This window comes from Meriones unguiculatus, chromosome 15 (genome assembly GCF_030254825.1).
Source record: "Meriones unguiculatus strain TT.TT164.6M chromosome 15, Bangor_MerUng_6.1, whole genome shotgun sequence".
Taxonomy (NCBI): Eukaryota; Metazoa; Chordata; class Mammalia; order Rodentia; family Muridae; genus Meriones; species Meriones unguiculatus.
The window spans coordinates 38,469,435-38,493,991 of record NC_083362.1 but is presented as its reverse complement, the minus strand read 5'-3'; the positions used below and the strand labels follow the sequence as shown (position 1 = coordinate 38,493,991).

Genomic DNA, 24,557 nt, shown 5'->3' with positions numbered 1-24,557 from the left:
ATGAATACTTTCCTCTTTTTAGACAGGTCTTCGAGTTCTGGAATGAGTAATACTTCATTTTTTTTAGCTTTCCTTCCTATGCTGACTCTGAAGCCTTGATAATAGTAAGTAAAGATGGCTTCATCTGGGACTGTACTGCAGACAGTTCTCATTTCAGAGTCTTCATATGTTTGTACTGGAGTCTCTTTTTCAATGTATTAAAATATCAGACTCATTCTTTTTCTTTTTTGGACAGTGGCAGAAGAGCATGCCTCTGTTGGTATTAAAGATATATGCTAAAGGGGATACTTCTATGGGGCTGAAGTCCAAGCTTGTTGTGCTGCTGAACACATCTAGTCAACTTTTCTCTACCTAAATATTGCTATTGTATGTGTATAACAACTAAAATTCCTATTTGCAAATAAAATATGATATCTGAGTATTGTTGCAAGATGTACGATCACATTGTGAACCTCAAATTTTTGGCTTGGTTGATTCTTTTCACACACCTTTAATCCAAGAACTTTTTTTATTGTAAGCAGATGATTGTGGTGTGGTTCAGCCAGCCCTTGCATATATCTTAATCCAAGAAATTGCTGTACACAGGATTTAACAAAATTAGCACTAGGTCAAGAGGCAGAGCAAGAAACCAGCAGAGAGGAAGTAGGAGAGACTGTGAGTTAGGGGATATTTAGGACAGCATGGAGAAGAAGAAAAAGCTCTTACCTCAAGCTCTGGCTTTAGCTTTGGCTTCAGCTCCTCAGCTCCCTGGCTTTTTGGGCTTTGAACTAGCAAGCCTTTGGCCTGGGATTTTTTGGCCTTTTCCTCTTGGGCTGTCAGTTGAGCTAGTGAAACTTTTAGTTTTTTTGTTTTTTTTTTTTCCCATTAGGACCTGAGCTGAGAAGGAAGTTCAACTGGTTGCTTTCTCTGCCTCTCTGAGCTAGCAGGGTTTCACCCCAGCATATGGCTCCTGAGTCCTTATTGGTAAAATAGAATGCTTGGGATTTTCCTTCTTTGAAACACCAAAATATAATCCAAATCTTTCCATTTATCATGTCACTTATACTAATTCTGACCTTTATCAACCAAGCTATTTAATTTAATTTATGTCATTTTATGTGCATGGAAGTTTTGCCTAAATGTGCATTACTTGTATTCCTGATGTCAAGAGAGGACAGAGAAGGGTCTCAGATCCTCTGGAACTGGAAGTTAAAAACAACTAAAAGCCACCATATAAGTGATATAAAAATAACCTTGGGTGAAACAAACAAACAAAAACATGACTTCTATCAACTGACCTGTATCTCTTGTACCATCAAATTTCACAAACACACACACACACATACACACACACACACTCACACACATGGGGGGGTTGTATGTAATCTTTGGTTCTTAAAGAACTTACATATTCTTTGATAGGTTGCACTTGAGTGAGAACAAGTCATTAGAAAATTGTAAAGATAATGTCAGGTTTTGTTTATTTGCTCCTGCTTTTGAGGTTCACCTGGGCCAGTGCAACACTTATTCACAAAGTAAATCTCCCCCAAGCTTTAGGCCACTTTGTCCTCTAACTTACAATCATTTGTAATTATTTGAAGGGGATATGAATGGGGACATTTCATTCAGAAAATGTCATGAAAAAAAATCACCCCTTCTTCTATGTCTCATTTCTTTGCTATTCTGTGCAAATGTGGCTTGATTAAAAAGAAGATGCTTTAAAACAGGTATTTTCTTTGTCCATCTTTTCAAGTTATTTTCATCGAAATTAAAATTAAGCAATTCTGCCACAGTCCAAAAAAGAAAAAAATTGAAACAGATATTTTAATACATCAAAGAAGAGAATCCATTACAAACAAACAAAGACTCTGAAATGAGAACTGTCTACAGTACAGTCACAAAAGAAACCATCCTTATTTACTATTAGCAAGGATTCAGAGTCAGCATAGGAAGGGACGTTAAGGAAAAAAAAAAAAACAACTCCTGGTGTTAACCAAGGACCATGCAATGCACGGAGATAACCTCAAACCCCTGCACGGATGTACCCCATGGCAGCTCAGTGTCCAAGTAGGTTCCCTAGTTAAAGGAGCAGGGGCTGTCTCTGACATGAACTCAGTGGCAGGCTCTTTGATTACCTCTCCCTGGGGGTTGCAGCCTTACCAGGCCGCAGAGGAAAATGATGCAGCCAGTCCTGAAGAGACTTGATAGGTTAGGGTCAGATAGAAGGGGAGGAGGACCTCCCCTATTAGTACACTATGGGAGGAGAAGAGGGAGGGAGCGTAGGTTTGAGAGGGACTAAGGGAGGGGAGTTTGGCTGGGACACAAAGTGAATAAATTGTAATAATTAAACAAATTAAAAATATGCAAAAAAATAAATTAAAAAAAAAGAAGCATTGCTCATTCTGGAACTAGAAGATTTGTCTGAATGCATTTATTTACATACAGGATTTAAGGAGGAGAACAGTCTATGCTCTGGTCTCAAAGATGCTGTCTACATGTCCTAAGCCCTGGTACTTGGGTACCTGGTGACTATAGTTAGAGATAATTTCTTAAAAATGTAGGAATGTTTTATATTAACCTAGTAACTACCATCCTTAAACATAACCTAGAGTTAAGTTGTATCTGTACAGGCCTGGGCAGATTTGGCCAGGGAATTAGATGTCCGAACAAGGTTACGCCCGGTATGTTTTAAAGCGTGCTTGCAGGAGAGAATAATGTGGATATTCTCCTGGCTATATCCTGCAGAAGGATGTGTAGGATCTGTCTGGGTGGAGAAGATGGATATGAAATGGGAGGAGCATACAGTTCAGGGGTAGGCAGGACTGGTCCTGGAAATAGACTAGACGTTGGACTTATGACCCACCCACCAAAATAAAAATTCTTTCAGGTTCTGAAAAAGAAATCCAACTACACAGGGCTAGCGAAGTTATGGATCTTCGAAGATAACCAATAATCACTATTTTTAAAACCATAATCCCTAACTACACCCTAATTAGTTGTCCTTATATCCAGATAAATGTAACCTTTACCTCTTATCAAGAAAACGACTTCATTTTACCATTATCATCAATAGACTGTTTATCAAGACAAATAATCAAAAAGGTCATTATTAAATTATACCGTGTAGCAGTGTACTTAATGATACTGCAAATTAATTAAAATATCTATTAATATACTTAAGTAATCTAGAGATCCTGTCCCATTAAACAGCTACTAGATATTCTTTTCCTCAGTGAATCAAACACTATATGAAACAGATCTTATATGAAGAGAACAGCAAGTCTTACAACACTTTAAAAAAAATAACTTCTTATATATACTCAGAACACAGTAGAATGAAATTAAAAATCAGTAATAATAACTACAAAGTGTGCACAAACAGAGCTTTATACATTAGAATGAAGAGTATGGCACTAAAGAAATTAAAGGAGGTCCCACAGAATAATTCAGTGGTTAAGAGCACTTATTTGTATTCCAGAAAACCAGAGTTCAGTTCCTAGCAACCGCATGGCTGCTCAGGACCCTTTGTAGCTCAGAGTTCCAGGGGATCTGAAGTCCTCTTTCCAAAATCCTTCCATCAAAGACTACTTACCTTCAGAGATCTTGTACCAAGACTAGCAAGTCCTTCCTTCTGTACTCTACATAGTAAAAGGAATGAGGTTCCCAGCTCTTGCACAGTTGGTGCCTCTCCATTAGATCCACAAGACCCCACAGTGTTTTGTTTGTTTGTTTGTTTGTAAATATGTCTATGTTTCCATCCAATCTTTATTCCATTGCGGCTCCCTTCAGGTACAGTAATTGGACTTAGACCTGCTCCATGAGATAGACCTTATGCATTAACTATGACAAGAACACATGCCTGGTGATATCACGGGCTCTAGGGGAAAAAAAAAACAAACTATTAACATTTGATAAATGGAAATGTTAAATTGCTTACTCTATACTTATCTTTATAATTATAGATGAATGTATTTATAGACTGTTACCAGAAATGCTTCTTTTTGAGGAAATAACAATACAAACACAATGCATAATGCAGGGAATAAGAGGTTGCAGAGTGCTCAGTTCCAAATGTAATGTATTTGTCATTCCCCTCAAAAATTTCAGGGATTATCAGGAAAAAGAGAAGACAGACTGTCAAACACAAGCACTGTTACATGACTACAGCATAACAGGGGTTTCTGAGATGAGAGTACTGCCACACACATGAACTCACACAGATGTGACTACATGCAGAACACCTGCTCAAGATTAACTTGACAAAGGGATGGTGTTATGAAATCCTACCCCTGTCTGGAAAGCTTTGGCAACTGATGACTCCGAAGAAAGGAAAGTCAGTTTCCTTGAAAGGTAGAGTCCCTGATGACTCCCTACACTACAGGAGACAGATTTAAGCTGTGCATATACTGTCCTGATTACTCCCAACATTACAGGAGATGGGTTACACTCATGCAAACACTAGCAGCACTAAACAGACTCAGTAAATTTAAAAATAAAAAAGCACATCAAGCTGATAGGAGATACAGGTAGAACGATGGGAGAAGATTTGCAGAAGCAGGAATAGAGATGTATCTGATAACTTACTTTTTTAAAACATTTTTATTTTTATTAATTACAGTTTATTCACGTTGTATCCCCCCTGTAGCTCCCTCTCTCCTCCCCTCTCAACCTCACCCTCCCTCCCCCTTCTCCACCCATATACCTCCTCAGGTCCACTGACAGGGGAGGTCCTTCTCCCCTTCCTTCTGATCTTAGTCTATCAGGTCTCATCTGGAGTGGCTGCATTGTCTTCCTCTTTTTTAAAACATAAAATTACATTAAAAGTTTTAAATTTCTATAACACTATTATCATAAATGGATGGGTCAACTCTAAAAGACTTTGGAAATAGAATCAGTAATAACTGAAGCAATCCTGAGAAAAATGAGTAGTGTGATAGTGGTCTTTATTCGTCCTGGGGAGCGTGTTTCAGTGACCGAATGACTTTACTGGGCTAGCCTGTTGTGTGAGGTATTGTCTTAATTAGGTTCATTGATGGGGGAAGATACAATGGACTTTGGGCAGCACCACTCCCCAGACAGAAAGTACTACTGTAGAAATGAACTAATTGGAGATACTGAGCCAAGCACAAAAAACTGTTTAATTTGACAAAAGGATATTTCTCTCTTTATTTAAAAAGAATGTGCAAGAGAAACTAGAATAGCCAAACACAACTGGGGAGAAAGCTCATTTACTTAGCTGATGGAGAAAAGATGTTACGCAGTACAAAACTTATGACAAGGAAAAATGAGCTCTTTGGACAAAGATATGATTTTACTTGTGAATATGAATTTACTGCTTTTTATAAAATTTATGTATGTCTCTAGCCCACATTTTCTAGAACTGAATTCAGAAAAGAGAAATTCAACAAAGAACATGGCCATAAATATTGATAAAATCTTTCACAGACTCCTGTTCCCCAAAGAAGAACTGCAAACTATCACTTTAGAAATATGTGATTTTTTTCATTAAAGAGAAAAACTTGACAACAGAAACTTTAACAAAGTGTGGAAATAAACTTGAAATCCTTTTTCTGTTAGACAGGGGAGGCTGCAGAGTGCAAATAGTTTCTAGTACAAAACTATTGCAGTGAAGCAGAAACACCTTGGTATTTATTGACATTATTGACTTTAATATCTCTTCCTTTGTGACACCATTTGGGACTGACTGACTGGTAATATTCAGGATTAACACCAAACAAGTCATTTTTTAATTAAAATAAAAAAGGATTGGCAGATCTTTTATCATAATTACTTTTTTAAATCTAAGTAATAATTATTTCAAATTTAATAAGATTAAAAATAATATTTCCTTGTTTTTATCGCTGGGTATTATTCCATTGTGTAGATGTACCACAATTTCTGTATCCAACTGAGGGGCATCTGGGCTGTTTCCAGCTTCTGGCTGGAAACAAATAAAGCTGCTTTACAAATAAAGCTGCTACAAACAAGGTTGAGCAGATGTCCTTGTATACTTGAGCGTCTTTTGGATATATGCCTAGGAGTGGTATAACTGGATCTTGAGGAAGCGCTATTCTTAATTGTCTGAGATAGCACCAGATTGATTTCCAAAGTGGTTGTATAAGTTTACATTCTCACCAGCAGTGGAAGAGGGTTCCCCTTTCTCCACATCATCTCCAGCATGTGTTGTCACTTGGGTTATTCATCTTAGCCATTCTGACGGGTGTAAGGTGAAATCTTTTGATTTGCATTTCCCTGATGACTAAGGACGTTGAACATTTCTTTAAGTGTTTCTCTGCCATTCGATATTCCTCTATTGAGAATTCTCTGTTTAGCTCTGTACTCCATTTTTAATTGGATTACTCGATTTGTTGCTGTTTAATTTCTGGAGTTCTTTTTATATACTTGATATTAGCCCACTGTCAGATATAGGGTTGGTGAAGATGTTTTCCCAATCTGTAGACAGTCGTTTTGTTTTGAGGACAGTGTCCTTTGCTTTACAGAAGCTTTTCAGTTTCATGAGGTCCCATTTTTTGATTGTTGGTCTTAGAGCTTGAGCTGTTGGAAACAAGGAAATCATGAAATTTGTATGGTGGGAACTGGAAAAGATCATCCTGAGTGAGGTATCCCAGAAGCAGAATGACACATAGGGTATATACTCACTCATTGTACATATTAGACATATAATATAGGATAAATATACTAAAATCTGTACTCCTAAGGAAGCTAATCAGGAAGGAGGACTCTGGCTAAGATGTTCAATCCCCATTCAGAAAGGCAAAGAGGATGGACATCAGAGGAGAGAGAAAACAAGGAACAGGACAGGAGCCTAGCACAAAGGGCCTCTGAAAGGCTCTACCCTGCAGCGTATCAAGGCAGATTCTGAGACTCATAGCCAAACTTTGGGCAGAGTGTAGGGAATCTTATGAAAGAAGTGGGAGACAGTAAGACCTGGAGAGGACAGGAGCTCCACAAGGACAGCAACAGATCCAAAAAGTCTGGGCACATGGGTCTTTTCTGATACTCCAGCCAAGGACCACTCATCAAGATGGCCTGGAACCCCTGCACAGAGGTAGCCTATGGCAGTTCAGTGTCCAAATGACCTCCTCAGTATTTAGGACAGAGACTGTCTCTGACAGGAGCTGATTGGCCTGCTCTTTGATCACCTCCCCCAGAGGGGGGAGCAGCCTTACCAGGTTACAGAAGAAGACAATGCAGCCACTACTGATGAGACCTGATAGACTAGGATCAGAGGGAAAGGGAGGAGGACCTCCCCTATTAGTGGACTGGGAGAGGGACAGGGGTGGAGAAGGGGAGGGAAGGATTGGGAGTGGAGGAGGGAGGGAGCTATGGGGGGGATACAAATTGAATAAACTGTAATTAATAAAATAAAAATACTTAATGAAAAAAACAATAATATTTCCCAGGAACTTCAAAAGTATGATTTTCCAAGGAGAAAGGAGAGAGAATTTTTTCCCATCCAGTTCATGAAAAAAAAAAAAAAAAACAAAAACTGTTCAGTCAAGAGCTCCATGATGTCAAAGATTTCAAGATGCAAAGAGAATGAGAGAAGGTGAAACAGAAAGTAGGAGTGGATACCAAGCATGAACAAATCCACGCTGTGGTTACACTCCAGCACAGGCCTTTTGGGCAAATAATTTTAGACCACAGATAGACACAGACATAGAGATAACAACTTGAAAATCCTAGCCTGATTAGAAATTACACATAAAATGTTGTTAGATTAATTACAAGAAAAAAATATAAACATTTAAGTTACACTCCAGCTAAATCTGGGGACAATATTGAAAAAACAAGACAAATGTGAATCCTGTGAAAGAACAATTAAAATTCAGTTCTTACATGTGAAAACTAGAGCTGGTACAAACCTATGGAAGAGTTTCATAGAACTATAATATTTATATTTGTATGGTTATTGTACATGAGTGCATGGTGTGTGTAGGTTTGCATACCCCCGTGCAAGCATGGATATCAGAAAACAACTTCCTGTGCTACTTCTCACTTTCCACTTTTCAATTTAGGGACTTTAACTCCTATCAACAGTTTTGCTTGGGAATTGTTTTTATACAGTGAGCCTTCTCGGTGGCTTTACAGAACTCAAGAAGTTAAAAAGCAAGAAAACAAGCAATCCAATTAAAAAATAGGGCACAGAGATAAAAAGAGAATTCTCAATAAGAAATAATGAATTGCAGAGAAACACGTAAAGAAATGCTCAACATTCTTAGTCACCTGGGAAAGGAAAGTCAAAACAACCCTGAGATTTCACCTTATACCCATCAGAATGGCTAGATAAGAAACTCAAGTGACAACACATGCTGGAGAGGATGTGGAGAAAGGGGAAACCTCTTCCATTGGTGGGAGGAATGTAAACTTGTACAATCACTTTAAAAGTTTAGACTTCTAAATAGAGAATTCTTTAGCTTAGGTGTTGGAGAGACTCAGTCTTGGAGCATGCTTATTAGTCATGTGTGCTCACAAACTCCTCTTAATATATGGCAATACTTCACAGACTTATATAAACTCTACTTGCCAGATCCTTCTTTAGATTCAGATTCCTTACTATGCGGTGCACCCCTACATGACATTCAGTGAATAATTAAACTATTTTATTGTGTTGTAATATAACAGCATGCCACTTAATGATCTTGTGTTCTTTCAAAATGAGTCCAGTAAGTGGAAGGGTATGCACAGATTATTAAGTCATTTATTTACACAAAATTATTTCTAATATCTAAAAGCACAAGGACATCAAAAATTGAAAAATCAATACTAAGCCATTTAGAAATCTTTAGGGCAAGTGTGAGTTGTTTTGTTTAACCTAATCTTAAAAATATTGATTATGATATAATATTTTACAAAATGCCAGCCTGAACTCATTACTTTCTCTAAAGCTTTTTATTACAGTCTACAATTAAGATAATAGTGTAGTGCATGATATTTTAAGAGCTTTAAATAAAATGAGAAATTATACACACATATTTTTAGCAAGATTCTCCAACCAGAACAATATATCGTGGACATATGTACCTTTGTTTTTATTAGCTCAAAGGTCCTCACAACATATATTATGAAAATTTATAGCAATTGATATTTTACTTTTTTTCCACAGAGGATAGAGCCAGAATACAAAGACTTTGAAAAATATGTGTTGCAAATCAGCAAGGTTATGGCTCTAGCTGGACAGAGTGTCTGACTAATGATAGTGTGCAGTGTCACTCATTAGAGAGTTTCCTGTAGCTTTAATAGATGTGAAGGTCATGAATTGATATGTCCAAAACAATATAGTACATGACAATCTAATCACATGTGTTAGTTTTCTAGTAATTCATGAGAACATATTTCTGTGAACTTAATATGTAATTTGATCTGATTTAATTTTCCCTCTGACAAGTCTTATGAGAAAATGTTGTTAGGCATTGTGGGGAAAAGTCTCAGGAGTTTCACAGAGTAAAGAATCAATCCCAATTCTCTAGTTATAATATAAAAAAGTAAACACCTCTTCTGGAGTCTTCCTTTATATAGATGTATGAGTTCGTGGATCTCTTGCATGATAACGAACATCCAAGAGGAAATGCTATTAGGATTTCAACCAGGCACTAACGCTTGCATTATATCCACATAACTCTATTCTGTTCACTCAGTTAGGGTTACAGAGTAAAGAACCTTGTTATGTAATTAGAAAACGAGACTTTGTTTGGGTACATTTTTCTCTGAGCCTTTAAGCGAGTGAAAAATGTGCAAATGCTAGTCCCTACATCATCTGAAAAATGTATTTCTAATAATATCCATTCATTGACTGTTGTGAAAATCAGATAAACAATACGTGTGGAAAAACTAGGTCCAATCCCTGAATAAAAAATGTTAAATAAAAGATCTTTATAACTGTTTTATAACAAAATATTGTTTAATGTTGCTAATTAGAATTATTGTTTTATTCTTCTTAGTAGTACAGACTTATTTTTCATTTTATTGAAAACAAATTTTTTTTCATACATTTTCTAATCATGGTCCCTCACCTAAATCTTCCTCAATAATTCTTGTCCCAACTAGATCCTCACCCTTTCTGACTCTCTTTAGAAAACAAACATCCATCTAAAGAATATTAATAAAGTAAGTTTAAAAACAAATGACAATGGGACAAAAATAAACAGAAGGATAAGAGACAAAAGAAAAGGTATAAGAAACACATGTAGATGCAGAGACACACATTTTTGTCCACACAGGAAGGCCATAAAAGCGAAACTGAAAGTCATAATATATATGAAAAGGACCTGTAAGGTTAAAAAATAAATGATGCCCTGACACACATCATTATGAAACAAGAACCTCAATAGATGCCATTGTGTTTGTTTTTTGTTCTTTGACTGATCCAAAACAGAGACTAGACTAGACACTAGGAGAAAACCAAACAACACTCTCCTAAAAGAATGTAGCAATAAAACCTCACTACATTCTGCTGTCCTCATAGATCAGTCCCTTTCTCAGCCTTCCTTAGAGAAAGTTCTTCTGCAGCAGATGGGAATAAAAACAGAGACCCAGAATCAGACAATGTAGAGAGTGAGAGCCCTAGAACACTCAGCCCTAAATGGGATATCACTATAAATTTCCTTTTCTTGTGGTTCAGAGAACTTCGTAGCAGAGTGTGAGAGCCAGAGGGAGAGGGGGGACCTTGAGGAAAAACAGCCTACTAAGTACTGAATTATTTGTTTTTTAAATGACATTGGCTCTAACTATTAACGAATTTACACATTTTAGTTCTATATTTTTCTTCAGGTGAATTATACCATTTCATTATACCTAGGAATTCATGTTATGCTACTCATGCTTACACACTAATGCTTACCTTACTTTCTTATATTAGTGTTATTGTATGTTTAATATTTACTTTTATTATTCTAAGTGTGTGTTCATGTATGTGTGTGTAAGAGAGAGAGAGAGAGAGAGAGAGAGAGAGAGAGAGAGACCATGTCCATGGAAGCCAGAGGCAACAGCTCCTTGAAAGTTGGAGTTACAGGCAGTAGTAAGTTGCCTCTGTGGATACGGAGAACTGAACTCAGGTTCTTTGCCCTAGTAGCTCATGCTCTATCCTGCTGAGCTACCTTCCCAGTATTTGATTGCTGTGTTTAAGATTTTATGTGCTACAGGTTAGGAGAATATAAATGTCTTTATATTCTCCTAAATATTCAGAATGTTTTTAGGTAGGTTCTACTGACATTACCTACTCATCTTGTTTACTGAGGAGAGGAGTCTTCTATGTATTCCTATGTTGTCTGAGTCACATTCAGAAACTTAAAGGCTGGGCAGTCCTGAAGAAGCTAAACAACTAGGAGAACCCTAGGGATGATGCTTAATCCTCATTCAGAATGGCAAACAGGATAGACATCAGAAGTAGGAAAAGACAAGGAATGGGACAGGAATCTACTACAGAGGGCTTCTGAAAGTACCTACCTATCAGTGTACCTAAGCAGATGCTGAGACACATAGCTAGACTTTGGGCAGAGTACAGGAAATCTTATGGAAGAAGGAGGAAATAGAAAGACCTGGAGGGGATAGGAGCTTCACAAGAAGACAAACAGAACCAAAATGTCTGGGCCCAGGAGGCCTACAGAGATGGATGCAGCAACCAAGGATCATGCATGGAAAAGACCTATACCCCTGCTCAGATGTAGCCCGTAGGCAGTTCAGTCTCCATGTGGGTTTCCTAGTAAGGGGAGCAGGAGCAATCTCTAACATGGACTCAGTCCCTGGCTCTTTGATCATCTCCCCATGGGAAAGCAGCCTTGCCAAGCCACAGGGGAAGATGCTATAACCAGTCCTGATGAGACCTGACAGGCTAGGGTCAGATAGTAGGAGAGGAGGTCCTTCCCTATCAGTGGACTTGGGTAGGGGCATAGGAGGAGAAGAGGGAAGAGGGGGTGAAGGTCGGACTGAGAGGAGGTGACTGAGGGTGCTACAGCCAGGATACAAAGTGAATAAATTGTTATAAACAAACAAATAAATGCCTAAGTATTTTTCTAGCAAAGAGAGAAGCACATTGAGTGATTGATTATTGGTAAAGTGAAACAATGCAGTCATTAAAAATAATTTAAAATTTTCCTTTTCAGAGAGACAGTAAAGTGGGTGAATCACTGTTTTGCACAAGTGCGAGGGCTTGAATTCCATTCCCAGCATCCATGCAAAAGGCTGGAAATTCTGGGCCTGTCTGTAACCCCAGTACTTAGAGGCAGTGACAGGCAAATGCCAAAGGTTTGCAAACGGAACACATCTCACCGAAATGTGGAACTCCTGGTTCACCTAGAAACGCAGTCTCAAGAAATAAAGAAAAGTTTTTGAAGAAGACATCCCAGGCTCATTTTCTGGCCCTCACGTATGCTTACACAGGCAAGCAACAACACCCACATACTCTCACACATCTACTGGATACCATACCATACTATTCTATACTATATTACACACACACACACACACACACACACACAACAACAACAACAACAACAACACACACAAAATCTACACCAACAAAAGCATGTTTTCCTGCTGAAATATGGAATCCATGAAGGAAATGAACAAGGAATGAGACTGGGTCTAAAAGTGATGTGTGGAAATACTGAAAGCCACGTTACCTGCTTGGATTTTACCTAATCATCCTTAAACGTCAACAGATGCAGAGGGGACATAATTAGTCTACTTCTATGAAGGCCTTTTTGGGTTGAGAATCAATCGGAGGAATACAAGAAATAAATAATGGTGAGGGTTGGTATAGATGCAGTGGCAGAAAAAAGGCTTAAGTTGACTAGATGTGGACATCAGTAATTCTAATGAATTACTCTTTGTAATGCATTACTCTTCTCTGTGTAGCCTACTACCAAAGCTTCTAGAATAAAAACACTTGAAGAAAAATGGTTTTCAGAAGCACAAGTGAATCCCAGTTGTTTAACACTGGACATGCTGAAGCTAAAACTCCTGGGGATATTCAGCACAAGATAGTCCAGGTTAAAAATAATTAAAGTTAAGAAATATTAACATTCTAAACCATAAACACTGTGGATAACTTCCCAAGTGTCCTGAGACTTTATCCTGTTACCTGGCAAATGGGCTGCTATGAACACGACACAGATGAGCACAGAGTTCTGGGATATAGAGGGTGTATTCATGCTCACAGCAGCTCAAACATCTTGAGAACCACAGTGACATTGGCACTACTTTCTGTCTACAAAATCCCCACAGGCAACATTTAGCAGCCTTGGTGAATGCTGTGCACACAGTTGGGAAACACAAATTTGGGGAAAGCTCATCTTTTTTATGTTTTTTTTAATTCTTTATTAATTACACTTTATTCACTTTGCATCCCCCCTGTGGTTCCCTCCCTCCACCTGTCCCTGTTCCTCCCTTCCTCCACCCTCTGCATGCATGCCCTTCCCCAAGTCCACTGATAGGGGAGGTCTTCTTTTTCTTCCTTCTGATCCTAGTCAATTAGGTCTCACCAGGAGTGGCTGCATTGTCTTCTTCTGTGGCCTGGTAATGCTTCTTTCCCCCTCAGGGGGACATCAGAAGAAGGAGAAAAGAGGGAACAAGTCAGGAGCCTGACACAGAGGATCTCTGAAAATCTCTGCCCTGCAGACTATCAATGCAGATGCTGAAATTTATGGGCAACCTTTGGGCAGAGTGCAGGGAATCTTAGCAAAAAAGTCGGAAACAGTAAGATCTGGAGAGGACAGGAACTCCACAAGGAGAGCAACAGAACCAAATAATCTGAGCACAGGGGTCTTTCCTGAGACTGGTTCTCTAACCAAGGACTATGCATAGAGATAACCTAAGACCCCTGCACAGATGTAGCCCATGGCAGTTCAGTGTCCAAGTGGGTTTCATTGTAATAGGAACAGGGACTGTCTCTGAAATCTCATCTTTTTAAAGAGGACACTAACCTAAGGTAAGATTGCCTCAGAGGGAGACATTATCCTGGGGAGGCATTATCTTTATTGTGCTCATCATGAAAAACGTCTACCTTACTCTCCATGGGAAGATTTATTTCCCAGGCTGTTGGTTATGTGAATATCCTTGAGAAGATAAATGACTACATAAACTTTCAGATGAGAAATCCAGAGAACTGTTTCTCAGTCAATTCATTTTCCCTCTCACAAAGCCCACGCACATTATCGCCTACAGCCAGCTCTCCCTTGGGTGGTGAGAAGGATATCCAAGCCTTTCTTATTGCAGTAGTGGGTCTACTTAAAAATCAAGACCGAAAAACTGCTCAAGTGTCATACCCAATAATATTTAAAATCTATACTATAATGTTTGTAATTCTTATTGTTTCCTAACTAATGATGGAAAAGTAAGTGCTGGAAGAATCACAGTTTGAATACCATATTTGAAATCTGGACTTTATAAGATGATAAATGTTTTCAATTGTGGCAGCATTTAGTAAGCATAAACTCTTGGGTGTGAACTGGCTCATACCCTCAGACAGTGCCAAAATTATCTGGAGGGTATCCTCCAATGGAAATAAATTTATGCTAAGGAATACAGCAGTGTTCCCTGTGTATGTGACTTTTAACAAGGTGTGAGACAGTAATAGTGTGATGCAGCTCAGGAGCTAAAGCCCCTTCAGATCTTCTCCATAACAACTGAACGATGGGAACTTTCCTTCCTTCCTTAGATGTACAAATGTTTTAGCTGAGTATCAGTCTCTGGCTCCCAGGAACAACGGGATGAAACATGGGCTTGATAAACAGCTGTCATGCGCAAAATCATAAATGCCATGGAGTGAACTGGAGCTTTGGGCACAGCTAGCTCTGCAGCTACCTGTCAGCACTTCTACAGAGTAAGTACATATACTTATACACACATATACATGTGTGTGTGTAGTTAAGACTTCGCAGGTTGAGGTAAATGCACACCTGCTGTGTAACATGAGTAACTTTCCACAATTTCTCCGTGGCTTCTCCCCATCTACCATCTCAGATGATGCTCAAGATATTATTTCATGTTCACATGTGCTGTAACTACCACACACACATAGATATTACTGCTGCAAACACACATTGTTTCAGAACCATTATTAAGAAAGGGGAATTATTTCATTTAACAAATGCCGTTTACCCCTTAAAACAGGTGATTTCTTTCTTTATATAGGTCCATATCCTTCTTTTGAAAGGATATTTTAAAACTGTTTGAATGATAAGTCTACTAACAAAGAATTGTGCTAAAGTATTTGACAGCAACAGTCATTTTTTTTCTCTTCAAGTGTATTTTCCCTGCATGTGGACTTGTAATTTCTAGTATATTCTGTACCGTTATGCACTTTCATTAATAATATATGAATTAAATATACAGAAATTAACTATTTTTAGTTAATATATAACAAAAAATAAACAGAGAGAGCGAAAAGTACCAAGGGATCACTGGGTAAATAAAAGAAATTTAATATTTCCATATTTTGTATGTATATATATATTGTTTTATTATGACCTGCATGTAATTTATTTAGCAATTTTCTTATTGCAAATTTGTGTTAATTGCAGTATTTTAAATTTTTACTAATAACTTTCCCTTAAGTAAAATTACATGACAGGAACAGTATTTTCTTTTTTGTCCTTGGGTGACTTTTATTAGTTTACATTAATTGAACAAACTAATAAGCTTCATAATGACATTTTTTATATACACACACTTTCACTCACATTTTTACTGTGCTTTCTTTGTCTTCAATTCCTGTTATTTCTTTGTATCAACATTATTATTTCCCTTGTCATAATATATAACATTTGCTAATTTGCACTTGCGTGACAATTACCTTAGACAATTCTGTATCAAGTGTTTATTAACTCTGTTGCAGGTCACTCTTTGGATGTGCACATAGTGGTCATAAATACAGATCTTAGTTTGAGCATCACTACCCTGTATTCTGACAGCAACACTTAATTATATGTATGTATAAAGCACTACTGCTTCCCACTTCCAAAAATATCATTCAGAGAGTTTTTCCTGTTTTGTCTTACTTCTGTCAAATATGATTTTCATGTTTTTATCTTTTGATATGCCATAATAGACTCTAACTGTATTATATGTAACATTCACTGAGCACATTCTTTATCATGCATATTCTTTTTCATGAGGCTTACCTCGTATACCTGATCGCAAGCTCTCTACCTTAAATTAATCTCTGCTTAACCAATATCTAAACCCTGTTTCTAAGATATGTGCCTTGTTTATTTTTATATTTCAGAAAGCGCAGCTTATTTTATTTTTCCACTGAGGTAACTGCCATAAAATGGTTTACATATTATATAATTGTAGTTCAGGCAGAAGAAACCTTTCATTGGGAGACACAGGTAAAATGGTGAGTATAGAAAATACCACATATGATCTTGCTACATCGCTTTCTTGTGGTCTAACTCCAGTCAGAGACAAAATTGGATGGCAAAGGAAACATATGTTTAGCATGAACATTGCATAATCTTCCTCAAATATTAGAAGTTTAGCATGAATATTGTATAATCATCCTCAAATATAGAAGTGCTGTGACAAGAGAGAACTTGACAAGGGCCACACTGTTCTTAAGGGAAGTCCATGAAAAGTGTTTGTAATGCGGACTCTGCAGAGTGTTCCTCTGTATCCTCCAGCCCTGCCCTTATGCAGTGCTGTACTGTTGGAGCTTTGGAAGCCCTGCTTTGGCTAGGATGTAGTTACTCAATGTCTATTTTAATGTAGCCAAGACGCCAAAGAGTCGTGTTTTATCTTTTTCAATTTGTACATTCTCCTAAGTGTCACAAGTATTTGTTTCATTTGCTTTTCCTAAAGTAGAAGAAGAAGCCTTAGATAGAAGCCTTAGAAGCAAGCTTTTCTATCATTGCCTTCCCTTTCCACAATTCTTTGTCTTACAATTTTATGAAATGTATGATTAAAATGATCATATTATGAGCAAGTGCTATAAAAAGCAAACAAAGACAGTCACCACATGGGAAAATAATTGCTTTAATAAGTTTTATGCAACATTGTGGCATTCCCATGGGCCATTTTATACATAGGATAGAAAAGAAATTGTTTCTGAAAATCAAATTCATTTTTATAATAATTCTGAGGATATTTTTTTCTGCTAGAACATATATATTACTGCTCTTGCCTTTGGCAAGCATGATAGAAAGGCAAACATGCTTTACACATACTGTAAAAAGCCTTTAGTTCTGTCAAAATGGAGCATAACCTTCTGGAATCTTAAAGGTTTATCTGTAACAATTTTGTTGAATTAACAGCATTGATCCTATTAACGTTATCAATATCTAGACTGATTCCATAACTCTTTTTAAAAGCTTTGTGATTTTATTTAAAATCTACACTTGAATGAAATATACAAGCAAGAGATTGTAACGAGTTAAACTTCTTAGAGGACAGCAGCAGGTTAAACGAAATGAAGCTTAAGCTGTCATTGACAAAGATGATTAAAAGCACATGTGTGAGTCAGAAAATAAGTATCCTCCCCAGTGTGATGTTGTAAGGGACCTTCATGATCTCCAGCTGTATAAAAGATGTATCATAATATCAGATCATCAGCAATAATAAAGGTTCCATTAACCACTCAGGAAGATTTATGAGCAAGCACACATGTGAATAGACACGCACATGTGATCATTCAGAAATTATGTCCACTTGCAAATATGGTGAGTAAATACAAAGCACGTTATCTATCTAAAAACTGTCTTTAATTCTTCTAAGTTAATTTAGGAAAGTGATAAAAATGGATGAAAGAAAAACAAGTAAATTTGGTTTGACCAAATTCATATTCAGCATGAAACAGATGTTTCTGTTGGATATTTTCTGCTATTTTTGTCTGTGTGACAAATTAGTTAGGATAGCTCTTGAGGGAAATAGATTTCTAAGATGCATTCATTAGGGCTTGACTTAAGAGGAAAGAAAGACGATGGAGTGGCAGGTCAATTTGATAATAATCTGGGTTTTAATGATTCCATCATCTACAGTGATTACAAGGCTAATTTACCAATGCTCGATTTATTAATATGCTGAGAAAACTCATGATTCTGTATGAAAAGATGAAAAATTTAAAGCCTGACTTTGAAGGTAAGTAACTTAAAGGTATTGTATTTATAGATGAATGAATAGGTACATAGCTAGGTAGATAGAGATGATAGATCATAAATACATACAAACATAGATACATAAATAGATACATAGGTACATATATAGATGCGTACATACATACATAGATGATAGATAGATAGATAGATAGATAGATAGATAGATAGATAGATAGATAGAGGGATAGATTGTGATGGGTAGACATATTTGCTTATCACTTTTCTTAGGCAAAATACAAACATTTTGTATCAAATAGTGTCTTCTTCCAGTCCTAGCTGAGTCAAACTTGATAAAAAGAAATTATCAATCTTTAGTTTGTGCTAAGGATAGGATAAATAAATGAATTAAGAACACAATGATATTAGCCATTCTGATGGGTGTAAGGTGAAATCTCAGGGTCTTTTTTGATTTGCATCTCCCTGATGGCTAAGGACATTGAGCATTTCTTTAAGTATTTCTCTGCCATTCTATATTCCTCTACAGAGAATTCTCTGTTTAGCTCCATGCCCCACTTTTTAATTGGATTGCTTGATTTGTTGCTTTTTAACTTCTTTAGTTTTTTATATATTCTGAATATTAGCCCTCTGTCAGATACAGGGTTGAAGATCCTTTCCCAGTCTGTAGGTTGTCGTTTTGTTTTGACAACAGTGTCCTTTGCTTTACAGAAGCCTTTCAGTTTCATGAGGTTCCCTTTATTGATTGTTGATCTTAGAGCCTGTGCTGTAGGTGTTCTATTCAGGAAGTTGTCTCCTGTGGCAATGAGTTCAAGGCTCTTCCCCACTTTTTCTTCTAATAGGTTTAGTGTGTCTGGTTTTAGGTTGAGATCTTTGATCCACGTGGACTTTAGTTTTGTGCAGGATGATAAATATGGATCAATTTGCATTTTTCTGCATGTAGACATCCAGTTAGACCAGCACCATTTGTTGAAGATGCTGTCTTTTTCCATTGAATGGTTTTGGCTTCTTTTTTAAAAAGAAAGTATCCATAGGTGTGTGGATTTATTTCTGAATCTTCTATTCGGTTTCATTGATCCACTATACAGTTTCTATGCTAAGATCATCCAGTTTTTATTACTATTGATCTGTAGTAGAGCTTGAGATCAGGGATGGAGAGACCTCCCAGCAATCTATTGTTGTACAAGATCGTTTTGAAAATTCTGGTTTTTTTTTTCCATATGAAATTGAGAATTTTTCGTTCTAGGTCTATAAAGAATAGAGTTAGAATTTTGATGGGAATTGCATTGCATTATATATGTAGATTGCTTTTGGCATTGTAAATCAATCTGGCACTTACTCAGACAATTAGGAATAGTGCTTCCTCAAAATTCAGCTATACCACTTCTAAGCATATATCCAAAAGATGCTCAAGTACACAACAAGGACATATGTTCAAACATGTTCATAGCAGCTGTATTCGTAATAGCCAGAACCTGGAAACAACCCAGATGTCCCTCAGTGGAGGAATGGATATGGAGATTATAGTACATTTGCACAATAGAATACTATACAGCAATTAAAAACAAGGAAATCATGAATTTTGCAGGCAAATGGTGGGATCTAGAAGAGATCATCCAGAGTGAGGTTTCACAGAAGCAGAAAGACACACACAGTACATACTCACATACAAGTGGATATTTGACCTATAAGGTAGGATAAACATACTAAGTTCTGTACACGTAAAGAAGCTAAACAAGAAGGAGGATCCAGGGTAAGATGACCAGTCCTCACTTAGAAAGACAAATTGGATGGACATTGGAAGTAGGAGAAAACAAGAAACAGGACAGGAGCCTACCATAGAAGGACTCTGAAAGACTGTACCCAGCAGTGTATCAAAGCAGATGCTGAGACTCATAACCAAATCTTGGGCAGAGTACAGGGAATCATATGAAAGAAGGAGTCAGTAAGATCTGGAGAGGACAGGAGCTCCACAACGAGACCAACAGATCCAAAAAGTCTGGGCACAGGGGTATTTTCTGAGAGTGATTTTCCAACCAATGACCATGAATGCATCTCCCTGCTGAGATGTAGCCCATGGCAGCTCAGCATTCAAGTGAGTTTTGCTAGTAAGGGGAACAGGAACTGTCTCTGACATGAACTCAGTGGCTGCCTCTTTGACTCTACCACCCTTGGGAAAAGCAGCCTAGCTAGGCCACAGAGGATAATGTAGCCAGTGCTCATGAGACCTGATAAGCTAAGGTTAGATGGAAGGGGAGGAGGACCTTCCCTTTCAGTGGACTTAGAGAGGAACAGGGAAGAGATGAGGTAGGGAGGATGGGATCAGGAGGAAATAAGGAGGGGGCTACAGCTGGGGTACTATTAAATAAACTGTAATTAATATAAAAAAGAAAAAATTAAAAAAAGAAAACAAAAAATAGAATGATGGAACTGGATAAAATAGTTTCTTGTTAAATCCAATCAACAACTATTTTTTACAAACTTAGAAAATCAATAATCAGATTTGTGCTTAATAAACTCCTTGGGAATATGGTCTTTGCCCATCATGAAATAAAACCTCTATCTCTGTGAGGGTTTATTAATAATATGAGTACTCTCTGCTAGTGAGAACTCATTGTTTTCCATCTTTATTATTAATTTTCTACTTTGCATCCTATATTTTTTAAATCACACTTTGCAAATACTATGTGGTTTCAAATAGAGAACAAAATGTGTATTTCATGGTAGATAGAAAGAGAGACAGACAGAGAGATACACACAGAGAACACAAGTATAAAGAACACCCAGGATCCAATAGAGGTTAACTCATAGTTCACTTAAGCACAAACAACTTGAAACAAGGCATTAAAGTATGTAAAATCATACCTGTCTATTACTAGCTTATACCTAATGATATACTTAGTAATGTACATTTGATACCATTCATCCATTTTGTAGCACTTAACATCAAGCATGCTGGCTTTTTGTGTACTCATCTTTCAGTCTCATCAAAGAACCCAGTTTCCTGATCTCTATTTATTTTTCTATGTAGTTAACCCCAAAGTGTTATACAGCCTTCCATCTTGGTTAAACAGAGATTTTTCTCCTATTCTACCTCATGAAGCACCTTGTGTTTCAAGATGAAAATACATGTTTCATATTGAATCAGACTTACTTTACCCCACAGACATAGCATGGTCATTTGAAAAGTAATTACTTGACATTTATAATGCACGTTGTCCTAGAAAATCAGAAGCACATGCAAGCATTGAGGATGTCCCACTAATTAGCTTAAGCCTAGCATTAACTTATTTTATTTGCTGCAATTTAAGAACATACAAACAAAAACAGAGCTTATAAGATTTGCATTTATTCCAGTGTTTTGCTATGAGCCTAGGCATCTGTTTTGAAATGCTCCTGGGTGGAGCCTCTCAGAGGACTACTGTCTGCAAGCTTAGCTGAATTTCATGTATAGTGTCCAGCGGTTGGAACTTTCCAGTAGGCTGGGTCTTTGGTTGGGCCAGGCATTACTTGGGTATTTCCCCAGTCTCTGCTCACTCTGCTTTATCTTTATCAGTGCAGATCTTGTAGGCAGGATGAATTTTGGGTCCAGGTGTTTGTGGATGGGTTGTTTTAACTCTCCTCTTGCTAGCAGACTAGACTAGTCAGTAGGAGTCCCCTTCAGTCTGTATGTCCTCTGCTACTAGGACACTATGCTTGATTACCCTCATATCCTTGCAGGAACCCACGCTGACTGAGGAAGTATAGGGAGTCTTGTGGAAAAGTGTTTCTGGGATACCTCACTCAGGGTGATCTTTTCTAGTTCCCACCATTTGCCTGCAAATTTCATGATTTCCGTGTTTTTAATTGCTGAGTTACCAGTATTCCACTGTGTAAATGTACCACAATTTCTGTATCCATTCCTTAATTGAGAGACATCTGGATTGTTTCCAGTTTCTGGCCATTACAAATAAAGCAGCTCTGAACATGGTTGAGCAAATGTCCTTGTATACTTGAGTAAGTTTTGGATATATACCTAGGAGTGATATAGCTGGATCTTGAGGAAGCACTATTCCTAATTGTCTGAGGAAGCACCAGATTGATTTTCAAAGTGGTTGTATAAGTTCACATTCCTACCAGCAATGGTGGAGCATTACCCTTTATCCACTTCCTCTCCAGCATTTGTTAGTTCTTGAATTTTTGATCTTAGCCATTCTGATGTGTGTAAGGTGAAATCTCAAGATCATTTTGATTTGCATTACCCAGATGACTAAGGACACTGAGCATTTTTTAAAGTGTTTCTCTGGCATTTGATATTCCTCTATTGAGAATTCTGTCTAGATCTGTACCCCATTTTTAATTGGATTACTTGATTTGTTGCTTTTTAACTTCTTTAGTTCTTTATATATTCTGGATATTAGCTCTCTGTTAGATATAGGGTTGGTGAAGATCCTTTCCCAATCTGTAGAGTGTCATTTTGTTCTGATACAGTGTCCTTTGCTTTACAGAAGCTTTTTAGTTTCATGAGGTCCCATTTATTGATTGTTGATCTTAGAGCCTGTGCTGTTGGTGTTCGGTTCAGGAAGTTGTCTCCTGTGTTAATGACTTCAAGAAAACTAATTGGAGAACATATTAAGCCATGTTTACTTTTGATTGTGGTTACTGATTATTTTCTTCTTGCCCAGTAAAATGCAACCATTTCTGGTCTAGTTTGCTATCATTTTATGCTGTTGTACTTTTTCTTATATGAACAACTTAAAAAAGAGGACAGAAAGTTTTAGAAATACTAATGTTCAAGGAGGTTGGCATTACTCCCAGAAATGTCAAATAAACACCTGAGCACTTTCTCCTTCAAAAACAGGAGGTTTAAATAGAATTCTGTTTAGGTTTTCGAATTGTGACATATGTTAATCCCTTAGAGTCTCTGCATGGGAGAACTGTTAGCAGTTCTTTAACATGGCATTATCAGCACTACATGCCACACGACAGTGAAGATGCTATAAATACCCTGGAGGACTTGAATTTTAACACATGTAGTTAAGAATTAAACCGTATTTTAATTCTTTGTAACAATGGTTTTCAGTAATATATTTTCATAATATTTATTGAGATGCAATATAATTTTACCAAGTTTTATTTTAATATTGATTGAATAATATTTATTTAAAAATGACTAACATTTAAATACATTATCAATTAAAATGTTTAAATTTTATATGAAAGATTTTTATGACTTTGTCAGGTATTGAAAGTACTTTGATAACTGCTAAAATTTATTATAAAATCAATATAAATATGCATATATTATTCAGTAATATTCACTTTTAGAGATTCACAGCTTAATTATGATGAATATATTTTAAGAGACAAAACTAGGATCAATTAAAAATATGCAAAACTAAACTCAGAGGTGGAGCCATGTAGTTCCACCACATAGGTTTCTTGCTGTGTTTTATCTTTCATATGAGAATGGGCTAAATAGAGTGAGCCAGAAGGAAAAAGAAGTGGAGTAATATAAAAAATAAAAAGAGAGAGAGACAAAAACTAAAACAAAACTAAAACCAACTAAATAAACAAAACACCTTCCCTAAAGAGACATCTTTCCTTGGCTTTGTGTGTTTGTTTTATTAACTGAGAAATGTATACATCCAAAAGTGTTTTTGATTAAATCCAGTCATTCCATCTTATCCAAATTTTCCCATCCTCTACTACGAGAATTTCCTCATTTATAAGTTTTCTGTCTCTGTCTTTGTCTCTCTGTGTGTGTTTGTGATTTTTAAAATTGTATCTTATCTTATCTATCTATCTATCTATCTATCTATCTTGGTTTTTGAATGATTGCAATCTAGTTACAACATGCCTTCCTTCCCTGACTCTCTCCAAAGTCTCCTATCTATCCCTAACTTCTCTCCTTCAAATACATGGCCTTTTTTTTTCATCAATTGTTATTGCATTCATATACGTATCTATACCTGTGTACACATTCCTAAATATAGTTTGTTGAGTATAATGTTACTTGTATGTATGTCTTCAGAATTGATCATTTGCCACTACACAACCAATTCATGTCTTTTTCCCTAGAGAACTCTACTTCCCCTGTTCTCAGTTTTTGTCAGTAATCGTTAGTTGTATATGGTTAAGACCCAGTGGGTTTTTTTCCCTGTTCAATTTAACATGCTAATGGTGTTATCAATGTTCAGCTCATGTTTGGGAAGTAATGTGGGTGAGACTCCATGGGTATACTTGGGTGCTTCAGAAGTCTTAATATCACATAAAATTATTGATATTCTGGCTCTTATAATCATCCTGCCACCTTTCCCCTAGTGTTCTATGAGCCATATGTGTCAAAGCATTTTGTAGATGTGTCCATTTAGACTGAGCTCCATAATTCTGTATTTCAATTAGTTGTGGTTTTCTGAAGTGGTCTTTGGCAAACAGAAGTTTCCTTGATTATACTCACAAATGTTTATAAATTGGTGTTAGGAGTTATGCTAATTCATTAAATTAGTGGTTGTAGATGATCCTGTAATC

General features: G+C 36.9%; 1 long non-coding RNA gene across 1 annotated transcript in view; it reads right to left on the bottom strand.

Moving 5' to 3' along the window:
* Positions 1–3,644: 3,644 nt before the first annotated feature.
* LOC132647972 (uncharacterized) overlaps positions 3,645–24,557 on the bottom strand; it is a 167,283-nt gene continuing 146,370 nt past the window's right edge. Inside the window, exons 2-3 of the long non-coding RNA XR_009586297.1 lie at positions 6,115–6,534; positions 3,645–3,856 (exon numbers count right to left, since the gene is read on the bottom strand). This is a non-coding gene — a long non-coding RNA (uncharacterized LOC132647972). The remainder of the gene's footprint in view (positions 3,857–6,114; positions 6,535–24,557) is intronic.